Here is a 13,524-nt window from a genome sequence, read left to right as displayed (position 1 = left end):
AGAAAATCATTCAACACCTTTTCAAAGAAACAATGTTTAATCTTTCAGAAATCTGAAACCTTTTCTTTCTTATAAGAAAATCTTAATCAGAAGCTAACCATGCAATCAAACAACACAATCATTAATTCAGCACCAAACTTCATTCTCAAATGTAGCACACCAGAACAAACACAGGCAAGACAGATAAGGAAAGCACAAGTAGGTAGCAGTTACAACAAATAGTTCAAGTAGCAGTTAAGAACAGTTTAGCAATTAGGCAAACCAAAACAAGTTCAAACCCAAGCAAAGTATACAGATGCATATGATGCATGTCTGTCCTATGGCTGATGAGGCTCATCTGTCGGTTATCCAGCCAACCCAACAAGTCTGAATTGTCCTTAGACTGTCCCCCGACATACATCCCCAAGAGTCTATGCATAACTTTTTTTCAAATAATCAAATATTACTTAATGGGGGTAACATTACCGGGAATTTATATAGTGCCCAGTCACACTTACGTCGTAGGGTCAACAGAGTATCGAATTTTCAACCTGGTACACGTGGTGGCAAGCCACGACACTTAATCCAGGAAACCTCATATTTCAGATATTTCAAATTCATAAGCCAAATGAATAATTCAAAGATCATATTTCATCATTCTCAATCCATATATCAACATTCGCATCATTCTCATCATCATCATCATTTATCAATCCAGATCTCATTTCCAAATTCATTCAAAAACTATATTTCAAAGAAAATCCTCATCATCCTTCTTTCCATTCTGTTCACTAATAATCCCAATTCAAAACATAATTCTTTCTTTGATAAATAAGTCAATCTTAAAACATATAATGTTTAGAAACAAATCTTTTTAATTAATTACTTCAAATAAAACTTCCAATTTTTTATAAAATTTCGGCAGCATCTCCTCTAAAACTCGGACACTGTCACCCTTTTTTGGGTCCCATCAAAATATTCCTCAAACCTTTTCTCAATCATTTTCAAATCTCAAACATTTTCTAGAGTTGAACTAGTTCCAATATCAAATTGTTTTCAAATCAAACCAATTCCCACAATAAAACTCTTTTTAAAATCAAACCAGCTCAAATACTAAATCATCTATAAAATTAGACCAACTCAAAGTCAAACCACACTCAGAATCAAATTATTTTCATATCTCAAATTATTCCCAAAATCAATTCATTTATATTACCAAGTAAATTCCAAAACCGAGAAAATCCACTTTTCATAATAATCAAGTAAATAACATTTCAATCCGATTTCTTAACAACAACCAAACACCATTCACGCAACCAAACAATCAATTATTCAGTTTAACAAACCATTACATCCACAAGACAAATATAATCACAGAAGTATATCATTTTGCATTAATATCTATTTATCATAACCCTGTAATGTAAATTAGATTTTAAGAAAAATCCCTACCTCAATTTTTCGCAATCTGCATAATTAAACGTGTTGAATCCCTTTTTACCCCGACTCATCACAGCGGCAACCACAACCACAGTTCCAAATCACTTTTGCAGCAACCATAGTTACTCTAATCGCAATAAGAAATAACCGAAACTCAATCAAATAGCAAATAACATTGCAAAATCCTCAATAAACTATAACAAATCGCTAATAGCGAAAGTTCCAAAACAAGAAAAACTCACCGAATGAAGAGGGAAATAAAAGTTAGAGCTGTTGCAAACCCAACAGCTCTCATCGGCAAGAACGGGACCTCACAAAAATAATGGAAAGTGAAGGTGATGCAGAATAGCTATGGTGGTTAATCTAATCAGCACTGAGGGCGGCGTTCGTAATTCCAGCAACAGTGACCATGGTTACAGCAAAATAGAGAATTCAAACTCAATGGATACTAAAACAAAAATGAATTCAATGGAACTGGAAATAGTGACCGCTTATGATGAAAGAACGAAGCATTAGCAATAGGAGAGGCATCCCCCTTCTCTCCAGTCCGTGATTCTGGCAACCAGAGGCACGACGGTCATTCCCCAGTGACAATCGACGACGGCGGCTGAAGCTTCTTTGACGGTGACTAAAACCAACACGCAGAGACAATAAGATTTGCGTGAACGGCAGCAACGGGACTGGAAGCTTCTACGACGCAATGGCGGCGAGCCCAGTCACGGCGTCATCCCTTCCTCTTCTCCCCGTCGCTCCCCTTCTCCTCCTCTTGTGCGTGGCGACGACACGGCTGCGACGGCAAAGACAGCAATGAGCGCGGCGCGACAGCGAGCGGGACACGGTCCTGAGCAGCACGGCAGTAGTGCGGCGGTGGCTCCTCTCCGATGCTCTCTTCCTTCCTCTCTGATTTTCCCTTTCCCCATTTCCCTTTTTCTTTCCTTCGTTTCTTTCTTTCTTTCTTTCTTTTTCTGAAGGGATGGAGCTGAGCTTGAGTTAGGGAGTAGCGGTTGTTAGGTTAGATGAGTGACGGTGGTTAGGTTAAATTAGGGGTTATAGTTTAATTTGATTAAAATTAGGATTTTATTTGGGAATTTAGTGTCAGGATAAAATTCATATGAGTAATATAACAATTTTATAAAATTAAGAGTAATAGGATAATTGAAAACCTGTTTTAATCCAATACTAATATTTATTAAAAATACTATTTAATTATCAATTTACAAATTATTCTCAAATAAATAATTCTAATTCGATAACTATAGATAATATAATTAATTTTCTTTATTCATAAAAATTAAAGTATTAATTTATAGAATCACAATTATTTAAATCAAATCATATAAATTCTTATTATTTTACCATTTCTAAACTTTATAATTTAGATATGAAAATTACCCAATCATTATAAAATTAGATAAAATTTCTAATTTAATTATCAAAAATTGATTTAGTTAGATTTAATAAAATAATCTCCGAAATTAAAATCTTTAATAAATAAATAAATTGAAAGTAGTTCACAATAAAATTTTTCGAAAATTCTGAGTCTTACAACAAGCCACACATGATTTATCGATAATTCTGTGTAAAATATTACGGTGTTTGGTCATCGTTAACTCGCTAAAGTTAATTCTCCTATGATTATGCCAATGTATAGCACTATTAAATAGAAACTGATTAGGTTATATATTTTTGGTCACGTGGATTATATTACATTTGTTTCCAATGAGCTGGACGTGATTTTTGTAACACCTTACCACACTAAGCTTTACGCTTAAGTCGTAAAATGAAGGTGGTGTGGTATTACGACCTCTAAAATAAAATGAGTACATATAATAGCAGAAAAATTATAATATGCTAGGAGTCTTGAAGAATAGGGAAAATAAAAATCGCGAGATAAAAGCGCAACGCTCAAGGAACGAGTTAACTTGCGTGCTAAGAAAACCGTAACTGTCAAACATAAGATAACAGAAGTAGGAATAGAGTGCCAAAGATACAAAATAACAAGATCCTAACTCAGCCTGCGAAGTCAAGACTGGCCGGAGAATATTTACACATATATACATACATATCCCAAAAATCCAAAAGTGCATATACACAATCCTGCCTCTCCATAAACCTCTAAGAGAATCAAAAGAACAAGTTATGCAGAGAGAAAGCTAAGTACATATATACACATCATAGCATAGCAAAATAACCCTGTAACCACTCCGCTTCAAGGGTCCAGATGCCTAATGAGATGCCTCTCGACTTGCATTTGAAAAACAACAACATAGTATAGAATGAGAACCGGAGGTTCTTAGTATGGTAAAGGTGCCACACACATAATATATAAGGCCCTGGGAATGCCAGAGGCAATCCTAGAACGCCGACTCTCAGATTATAGAGTTTAAAGTATTAAATAGAAGCCATAAAAGGTGGTTTTCTAAGAATATGTAAACCTGACTTAACTTAACCTTAAATCTAAATCTCATACTGCCATTCCTCCATACCTCCATCTCCTTCAATATTTCACAGACAAATAAATAGATAAAGGCAAGCACAAGAAGGTTACGAATACCGCAGGTAACAAATATACATTTAGCATGACAAATACATTTAGGCACACCCAATTAAAGCACAAGCAAGTAGTTCAAGTAATATGCATATGATGCATGCCTGTCCTATGGCTGATGAGGCTCATCTGTCGGTTATCCAGCCAACCCGACAAGTCTGAATTGTACTTAGACTGTCCCCCGACGTGCATCCCCATGAGTCTATGCATAGTTTTATCTCAAATAATCAATATTACTCAATGGGGGTAACATTCCCGGAAATTTATATAGTTCCCGGTCACACTTACGTCGTAGGGTCAACAGAGTATCGAGTTTTCTACCTGGTACACGTGGTGGCAAGTCACGACACTTTATCCAGGGAATCTCGTATCTCAGATCATTCAAATTCAGAAGCCATGTAAATAATTCAATTATAATTCATCAACATCCACATCATTCTCAATTGCACCTTATTCATCATCATACATTAAACATATTCAATCCTTATCCTTCATTATCACACCTCCCATACCGTCCATCAATAGTTCCAATTCAAAACATAATTCTTTCTTTTCTAAGAATCAAACTTCAAACTTAAAACATACTCATTTTCTTAATAACTCAAAATCAAACCATAAAACCTTTAAATCTAAATCTCTTTTAAATAATCATCTAAACAAAATCTCTGATTTTTATAAAATTTCGGCAGCATCTCCTCTAAAACTCGGACTTTGCCACCCTTTTCGGGTCCAAACCCGCTTTCTTTTCAGTTCAACATACCCTTCCTCATCATCATAACAGTCACCACAATAAATCTACCTTATATCAACAATTATACTCATACAATATTCAAATCCAACAACCAAAATTCAACTAAGGATCATAGTTCACTAATCCTAGGCTTCTAACATAAAATACCTCATTATCATAACAACCTCCACAATAGTTATACCTCAAATCAATAATTCACCAAATCATTAGTTAATCAACAAGCACCAAACCAACCATGTTCATCAACAATAACATTCAAACATAATTCTCTCCAAATTAACATAACAACATTCAACATCCAAAATTAATAACTAATTATCCAATAAACTTCAACCAAATATATTCATCGACAAATTACTAAACATTAAACATACACATGCATTCCAACTTATCCTATAGTCGTCTAGCCTAAGTTTTCACAGAACATTATATATTAAATGCAAGAAATCTAAACCATACCTTAGCCAATTCCCAAGTATTATTCCAAGACAATTTTTCTAAAAGAAGTCAGCCCTCAAAACCTCAACTAATCCGCTTCCTCCAAGTTCCAGTATTCACAATTTCAAGCTCCAATTATTTATTTTCAACCTAATACACATTTATAACACATATATATCCAATTTAATACTCAAAGCTCAAATTCAAATAAAATAAAATAGAATTATCGTATCCTCACCTTACCCAAGCTTCACATAAGCAAGAGTGAACGTTTCCCTCAAGCTAATTGGATCCTAAAACATCAGAAATCAAAGAAATTCAACATTCCCACTTAAAATTCAAAAATTGGAAGAAAAGAGGGCTGAGAGTGATTAAACAAGTTACCAGTGAAATTTTTCCAATAGAAATGTAAAGCTCAACTCGGTGGACGCGTGGCCGCAAATGGTGTGGCAATCGAAGCTTGGACGGAGAAGTTACGGAGATCGGAACCACCGTAAGGGTTTTCGGCGAAGTTCTCGTCCTTCCCTTCCCTGGAAGCTGAAAGCTTCGTTTCCGTTAAAGTGAAGGGAAGAAAGGCTTTGGGTTCACTTAAAAGGGCTGGTCCGGTTGGACCGATAGCCCAGTTCGGATCCGGTTCAACCGGTTCGGCCTGTTCGGCCCAATTTTGGACTATTTTCTTCAAAATTGGTGTCAAAATTTTCATTTCGATGAGCTCTATCCTAATTTGATATAATATTCACATTTCTAATCCTCCTTATTAAAAACTAATTTATTGACTAATTATTTACTAATTTAACCGGGGTTTACACTTTTGGGTTTAATCACGATTGGAGTTGAGGAAGGTCAGAAAAATGTTAATAATACAAACACTATTTATTTTTAATATCCAGCCAATAATAATAAATATATAAATTAAAATTAATATTATTCCGTACAAAATAATAAAACGTATATTATACTCAAAGAATATCCAATCCGTACATTATTTATCATTTACGTTATGACAAATCTAGTTATTAAAAAATTAAAATTAACTTAAATATACATAATATTATTCCATGCTTTTCATTTTTATTTTGTCATCGTAAAAGGTCATATATATTAGAAGAGAATCTCATCTTTTTACCAACGGTTCTTTCATTTAGTAATTTCTATAAAAAAAAGAATGAATGATTTTGTCATGTATAGAAAACACAGAATAATATTGTATTTGACAAGAATATATGAGATTTTAAAACGTTTAAGCATGTATTTAGCAATTAGCATATTTGTAGAAAGGTGCAAAATGGATAAAATGATGACTAATAATAGAAAAATGAATAGTTAAAACTTTCTTAATGCGTCGTCAAGCTGGTCCACCTGTCAAGCAGCTGTGTCAGGAGATGCTCCTCTCTTGCCGTCAATAACCTTTCTTCCGCTGTCAGTAAGCACAACTAATTGACTTTTTGTGGTTGCTGATTTGCCAATTGAAAGTTCAGCTATTACTTAACCCTTATTTGTGGATTTAGTTTTGTGTTTGCATAATCAAATTCCTCCTTTTGTTACTGTTATATTAGTTTGAAATACTAAATAAGAAAAATCAACTTGAAGAAAGCATTGTTGCCATGCTACACTTGTATAATATATTTGATTCACCAATAATTTAGTTTATCTTTGGTTCAGTGCATTTAGTAGTATTTTTTGTTTCTAGTATTTTACTAGACATTTGATTATCATTTACAAGAAGGTTAAATTGTTATCATATCAACATTAGTTGTGTTCTGATGAAAATTATTTTCACTGTAATGTAGGAGGATATATTATATAATATGCTACTTTTAAACAGTTTAGGAGCATGACAAAAAGTTCTCTTTGCACTATTTCCCCCTACTTCTTTACTAAGTGCATATTTCAGCCAAATTTTAATATCCATTTTAGACAAATCATCCAAATTTTGATAGATATTCTTTTAGATGCTTCTTTCCGTTCCATTTTTATTTTTTATTATGTTGAATTGGTTGTTTATGATGTTATTTGTATCTTTGAATTTAATAAATTATTATACCCTTCTTTTTCTTGTCAAAATCATGTTGGATTTCTTGCTATTGAGTGTTGATATATAGCTGAAGAATTATTACAATAATCCATATATATTACTGACATCTTCCAAATCTGAGTTATATTCTTTAAGAATTTGTGCGGTGAGTAGCTTTGTTTTAGAAGTATATTTGACCGACATAAAACTTTTTTGTCATAACATTGTACTTGAAAATCATTTGATTCTTGCATGGCCTAAAGCTTCAGTGGCTGAATTGGAGGTAAAATATTACTTAAAACATACAACTAGTCCAAGACAGAAAATATGTATTATTAGTTTTTCTACTTTAAATAATTAGTCATTTTGATGCTCATGTCTCAACTTTAAAGCTGAGTACATTAAAATAAATTTATTAATGTTATATTTAACCAAATAAGCTACTACTATCAGCGTTCCTCGAAGTGTTTTGCATTATGTAAGGTTTTTAAAATCTCCTGTCTAAGAAGCTGAGTTGATGCTTCTTTTTCTTTTAGTTTGGATTTACTTATTTGCTGATATTTAATGCTGTATAATTTATGTTTCTTTTTTTTTCAGTTTGATAATAATATAAGTGATACCTTTGGTGGTACCTAATTTATTAAGATACCCAAGATAGGTCGTTACATAAAGAAATCAAAGTTAAACACAACATGTCAGCAACTTCAGATAGGATCTGCTGCAGCATCATCCGTGTATCAAGTGGATTGCCTAATTCCCCCGTCCAGTGGTGCTGGTGCCCCTGCAACCTCATCTTTATGCCCTTTTTGACCATTCCGTACTGAACCACTGCCTGCTATCACAGACTTGCACGAATAGTGTTTAAAACTTGGAGTCGGGGGATGAAGACTTAAACCCAGAGGCAGATGAGGTAGATTCTTTTGAGCAACACATTGACAACCTATTTGCTGCATCAGATGCTCAGAAGTGCAAGGGACGCAAGACCACTGAATTTGGGATGTTAAAACAATTGGTATACAAGAATTTATCCCATATCATTATTTATGCTTAATTTTTCTATAATTTCATCGCATCTTGGCTACAATGGTTACTCATAAAGAGTAACTATGATTTACAGAGTCCAATGTGACATTCAAGCAACTTCATCTAAGTGTGAAGGAGGCTATGAAATCACATAACGGTAGAAAGATCGTACTCAAGTTCAACGAGAGACTGCAACTAATTGGAAATGAAGTTGGTATACTGAGCGACGTTCTCGGGTTGCTAGGATCTAACTACACCAAATTTCTAATCTACGAGAAAAACTGGGGAAAGGATCGCTCCAAGGACAAGATTTATAATGAATGTGTAAAGGTAAAACATTATATTGTTGCAGAGTTCGAGAATCTTAATTTATCACCTACTAGCAAATTAATTTTACTGTTGTAGAAAATGTTCTATTTTAATGAAGATATTAGAGGTGCTATCAAGCGTACAATATTAAAAATGCTAGGGAGGGCTTGGAAGGAAATGAGAAACAGGTTGTACCATGATTATTACAACTCAAAACTGACTGTTGAACAAAATATTAAAGGCCGTCCACCGGGAATTACGGCGAATCATTAGAGATGGTACCTTGATTATCACAATAGTGAAGACATAAAGGTAATATATTAATAACAAAAAAAGTCTATTTAGGTTACATTTAGTAAAAAAAATGGTGTCTAGTAACCTTTACTTTTGATGGCATGATAGGAGAAGTGTAGAAAAAATGCTGTGAATCGATCGAAGCAGTTATACACTCACACTGGCAGATCAAAAAGCTTGGCAAGGCTCAGAAAAGAAGAGGTAATTTACGTTTGACTCACTTTTTGGTAGAGGGGAGTTGTGGACCTTAACGCACAAATGACCTAATGGCTTCTATCTCCATGATGCAGCTCAGGCTATTGGTGTAAGTAATGTGTTGAGAATTGCTAAGTTGTTTCTCATAGATTTTGTTTGTTAAAATTGTGTTGAAAGTCTATTCGGTTAGCAATTAGCTAATAAATGTTTATGTTTGCTTATCTAACTGTGTAGGAAAGAATTGCACAGAGATTGAGCAACATGATGAATCATCTAGAATATTGTCTCAGAATGATTCGCTTGCTCAAACTATTGGAAAGGAGCGCCTGGGTAGAGTGTGTGGCATGGGTATCGGACTGACTTTTAGTCAAGTGTTTGGTACGAATTCGTATGAACTGAGCAATGGAACTCAAAGAAAGGAGATCCAAAGGGTGCTGCTTGAACTTCAAGCAGAGTTGGCAACCGAGAAATTAAAAAAGATGGAAGGCAGTGGAAGATAAAGTAGCAATCAAGAAGACAAAAATGTAGGTAGTTGAGGATGAGGTAGCAACCGAAAAGACAAAAAGGCAGGCAATGGAGAGTGCTCTGAGATGTCTAATTCAAGAAAAAGGTGAGGAGCTGCCACCAGACGTAGCTATTCATTGGAGGGATAGAGTAGAAAGTAAAACTTAGGATTTGAAATTATTTTTTTAGTTAAATATATACTTTTTTATTGTTGACTATGCAACTCTTAATAAGGAATACTTTATTAATATTTGGATAAATATATGAATATTTTTTTTATAGTTTTGCTAATGTCATTTACCAATCAATTTATTTTTTCAGTTACAAAATAATTAAGATTTCTAATATCAGAAAAATTCAAAAAATAACAAAAAAAATAATACCTAATACATTTAAATTAAAAAAAGCGTTGATTGCCGGTGTAAAATACAGTATTTTTATGCCATTTAGCCGGACAAATAGTGTTGGTTACAAAATAGCCAAAAATAAATTTAAAACTATTGAATATTAGATAGCGACAATTTTAAACGGCCGCGAAATACACTTTAAAAAATACAACGGTCAACAAAATAGAAGCGGTTCAAAATCGTCCGAAAAATGCCACCGAATTTAAGGTTGGCCAAATAGCGGTGGTTCTAAACCGCTGCTAAATTAACCGACGCTATTCAAAGAATTTCGCTGCAGTTATGCCAGCGATTTAATGAAACTGCTTCAAAATTAAATCTCCACACCCGATATTGGAACATTTCTCGAAATGCTGGCAAGTTATTCTGTGGTGGTTTTAGACTGCCGCTAAATCCTATTTCTCTTGTAATATACCAAGTGTTCTATAACTTTATTAGATTTAATTGTACCATTAAGAGAGCCTCAAATTCTAAAATCAAATATGGTGGATCTTTTGCTGTGACCAACGTTATAAAAGCATGATATTTTTTATTCAGTCTATCAAGAATTATGTTTGTACATTCAGATTCTGTAAGAAGAGCTTTTACTGAGGCTAAAAAACTGGTAATTTTTTTTATTTTTAGAAGATAATTAGAAGTGGATGTAATTTTTTTGACTGATTCAGAGTTGTAGTTGTAACTGGCAAATTTTTGTTTTAGTTTGTGATGCAAAGAAGATATAAACTCTGCTCTAAATTTCATGAGCAAAATGGCAATCAATCAATTCAGGAGTCGAGGCTAGTGTTAAAAAAGAGGAATAATGATCTCCAAATTAAAATTTTAATGTATAAAAATCACTAATGTTTATATTAACCCCTTTAATTTTAATTTTTTCTTCTTTTAAAATTATATTCTTATATTAGCACCTTTCTAAGAATTGCTCAAGCTCTACCCCTAAATCAATCGATGCTTGAAGGATGCACCTAGTGATGCAAAAAGCCATGAAGTGATGTTATAGTCTTCTGTGTGCCATTCTTGATACTTCTTGGTTTCTTTCTTCGCGATTTCATCTTCTAATAGTATAAACTAGGTATAAACGAAATTGAAAAAGTAACTTATCTTTCTACTCAATTTTCCTGCATATCTTTTTCCCTAATGAGAAATATAAATTAGGTATTTGGTCAACATTTTTTTCTTTTATACATTTATTACTTTTACATTTGAGTTAATATTAACTCAATTTTTAATTTTTATTCAAAATATTGATCCTCTAATATTTTTTAATGAAAATAGTCAATTAGATTTTAAATCTAAAATTTATTTAAAGACTTTCATTTGATTTATTTTCTTTTCATTTCTAATAGTTTTAAATATGAGCAATGCTATATTGTCAGTAAATATTATTATTATTTTTTGTCCGTATTTAGCCATTAATAAATTGCACTCATATTTATATACGTTTTGCATATAAAAAATATATAATTTGAACTTATATTTATTAGAATTTTGCACACATAAATTAATATAATTTGCACTCTTTTTTTTTAGAATTTATTCACATAAATTAATAAAATTTATTTGTTAAAAATATTTTAGTATTTGTACTAATCAAATAACAAAAAAATACTAAAATTTACTGATCCCAAAAAATTTCTCACTAAATATTTATTTATTTCTTTTAGAAATAATATAATCCTCCTAAGTATAAAGTGATATTAAGTCTGGGGAAGAAAAAGAAAACGGACAAATATATATTCAGCCCACTAGCTAGCATTAATTATTATTTGACTTTCTCTTTCAATTCGTAAATAATTCCCCATAATTCAGTGAATTCGCAACAACATTAATTATTATGAAGTAATTTGAATTTTTTAGAGTATATACTAGGTTTTTAAAAAATTTTGTATTGGACATTTTTTTAAAAAAAGGTTTTTTTACGACGTCGTTTTTGAATGTAATAAAAAATTTTTGGAACTCGACACAATTTTTTGAGACACAATTTTTTGAGAACCTATTTAAATGTATACTTTTTTTTATTTTACAAAATAACTTATCCTTCCTTAAAAAAAAGAAAACCACTTCAGTCTTCTTCCATATTATTCAAGGTTAAAAAGATATTTAATTCTTATCCCGTTATTTGATGGTGTAATTTGTTTATTTTGTTCAAACGCTTGAGGAAGAAATATTTATGCAAGAGATACCCGAAAAGAAAGGGTTAAAACTTAAAACTTAAAACCATTTCCATACCGCTGCCAAAACTGCTGTTAAAGTGTTAAGTGCTCTCGTGATGCTATGACTTGGTGACGGTTCTGTATAGAACCGTTGTGAATGCATAATTTTATAATTATACTATATATGTATATATTAAAATTAGTTATTTATATAAAATAATACACATATCTATATACAGATATAACTGATTTGATAGTAATTTTTTTTTTGTCTACATACTCAGGAGCGAAACTTAGTTGAGACAGGGGTCATAGCCCTTCAAACTTTTGTTAAAAAAATTAATAATACTTCTTCAAAAAATAAATAATAGTTAAGTTGGCTCAAATATTTTACTATAATTTAAAATACTAAAGTTTAATCTTCATCTCTTGTTTTTATTGCATAATAGTTTTTAGTTTTAAACATTCAAAACATGTTGAATTTGGACTGAATTGAACGCAGCTCTCTTCTATTCAATAAGTAACACTCTCTCTACCTTTGAGTTCAAATATAAAAAATTATGTATTTTTTATTTATGTAATTTAATATTATTTTATATTTTATTATTTATTTAATTTAATTTTTTATATGATAAAAAATATTAGAATATTCAATAAGTATTGATACTATCGTAATTGTATAAATTGATAAAAAATTCAATAAATATTATAAATTTTAATATTTGTCCTTTTAACTTCTTTTTTACATATTTTACAGGAAATATATTTAAATTTTTATATAAAATAATCATAAAAAATAAAAAAATTGATGCATTTTTTAAAAGGAAGGTTAGTATTTAAGAAGGAGAACATAAAACTTTTACAATATCAAAACCTGTAGATAGTTATTCTACTTTAATGAAACACAAAAAAAGTGAGATACAACCTTCAAAAGTTCAAAGAATCGCATCTGATTAGTTTGATCTTAATTCTTTGGAACGAGACCCTAAAAAAAAGCTTTAAATTTGGCAATATCACCCAAATCAAATAAATGAGGTTAGACGAGCTTATCTTAAATGGGATCCATATCAAAAACATATTGACAATTATCTTCTATCCGGCTCCCCCCAAATTTTATTTTAAACTCCGCCACTGTACATACTATTTTTTTTTATTTTAACAATATTTTTAAAATTGTTGTTAAACCATGAATAAAATCTCTACTAAAATGATTAATCTAAATTTTAAAAATTATTTATTAATTTTGAAATTACATATATTATTATAACTAGTTCTATTTTGACATTTTTTTATCATATATATAGTTTATATATTGCTCTGATATATTGAGAGAAATCTTCCTAAATGAATATGATTTTATCAATATATAGTTCGAATTATTTTAATATATTGGATATACATGTAAAATTATTTTACCTGAAAGAACATATAAAAATTAAATTCTAATAATAAATAATAGATATAAATTAATAAAA

Source organism: Arachis duranensis, chromosome 7 (assembly GCF_000817695.3).
Source record: "Arachis duranensis cultivar V14167 chromosome 7, aradu.V14167.gnm2.J7QH, whole genome shotgun sequence".
Classification (NCBI taxonomy): domain Eukaryota; kingdom Viridiplantae; phylum Streptophyta; class Magnoliopsida; order Fabales; family Fabaceae; genus Arachis; species Arachis duranensis.
This window is presented reverse-complemented; position numbering follows the sequence as displayed.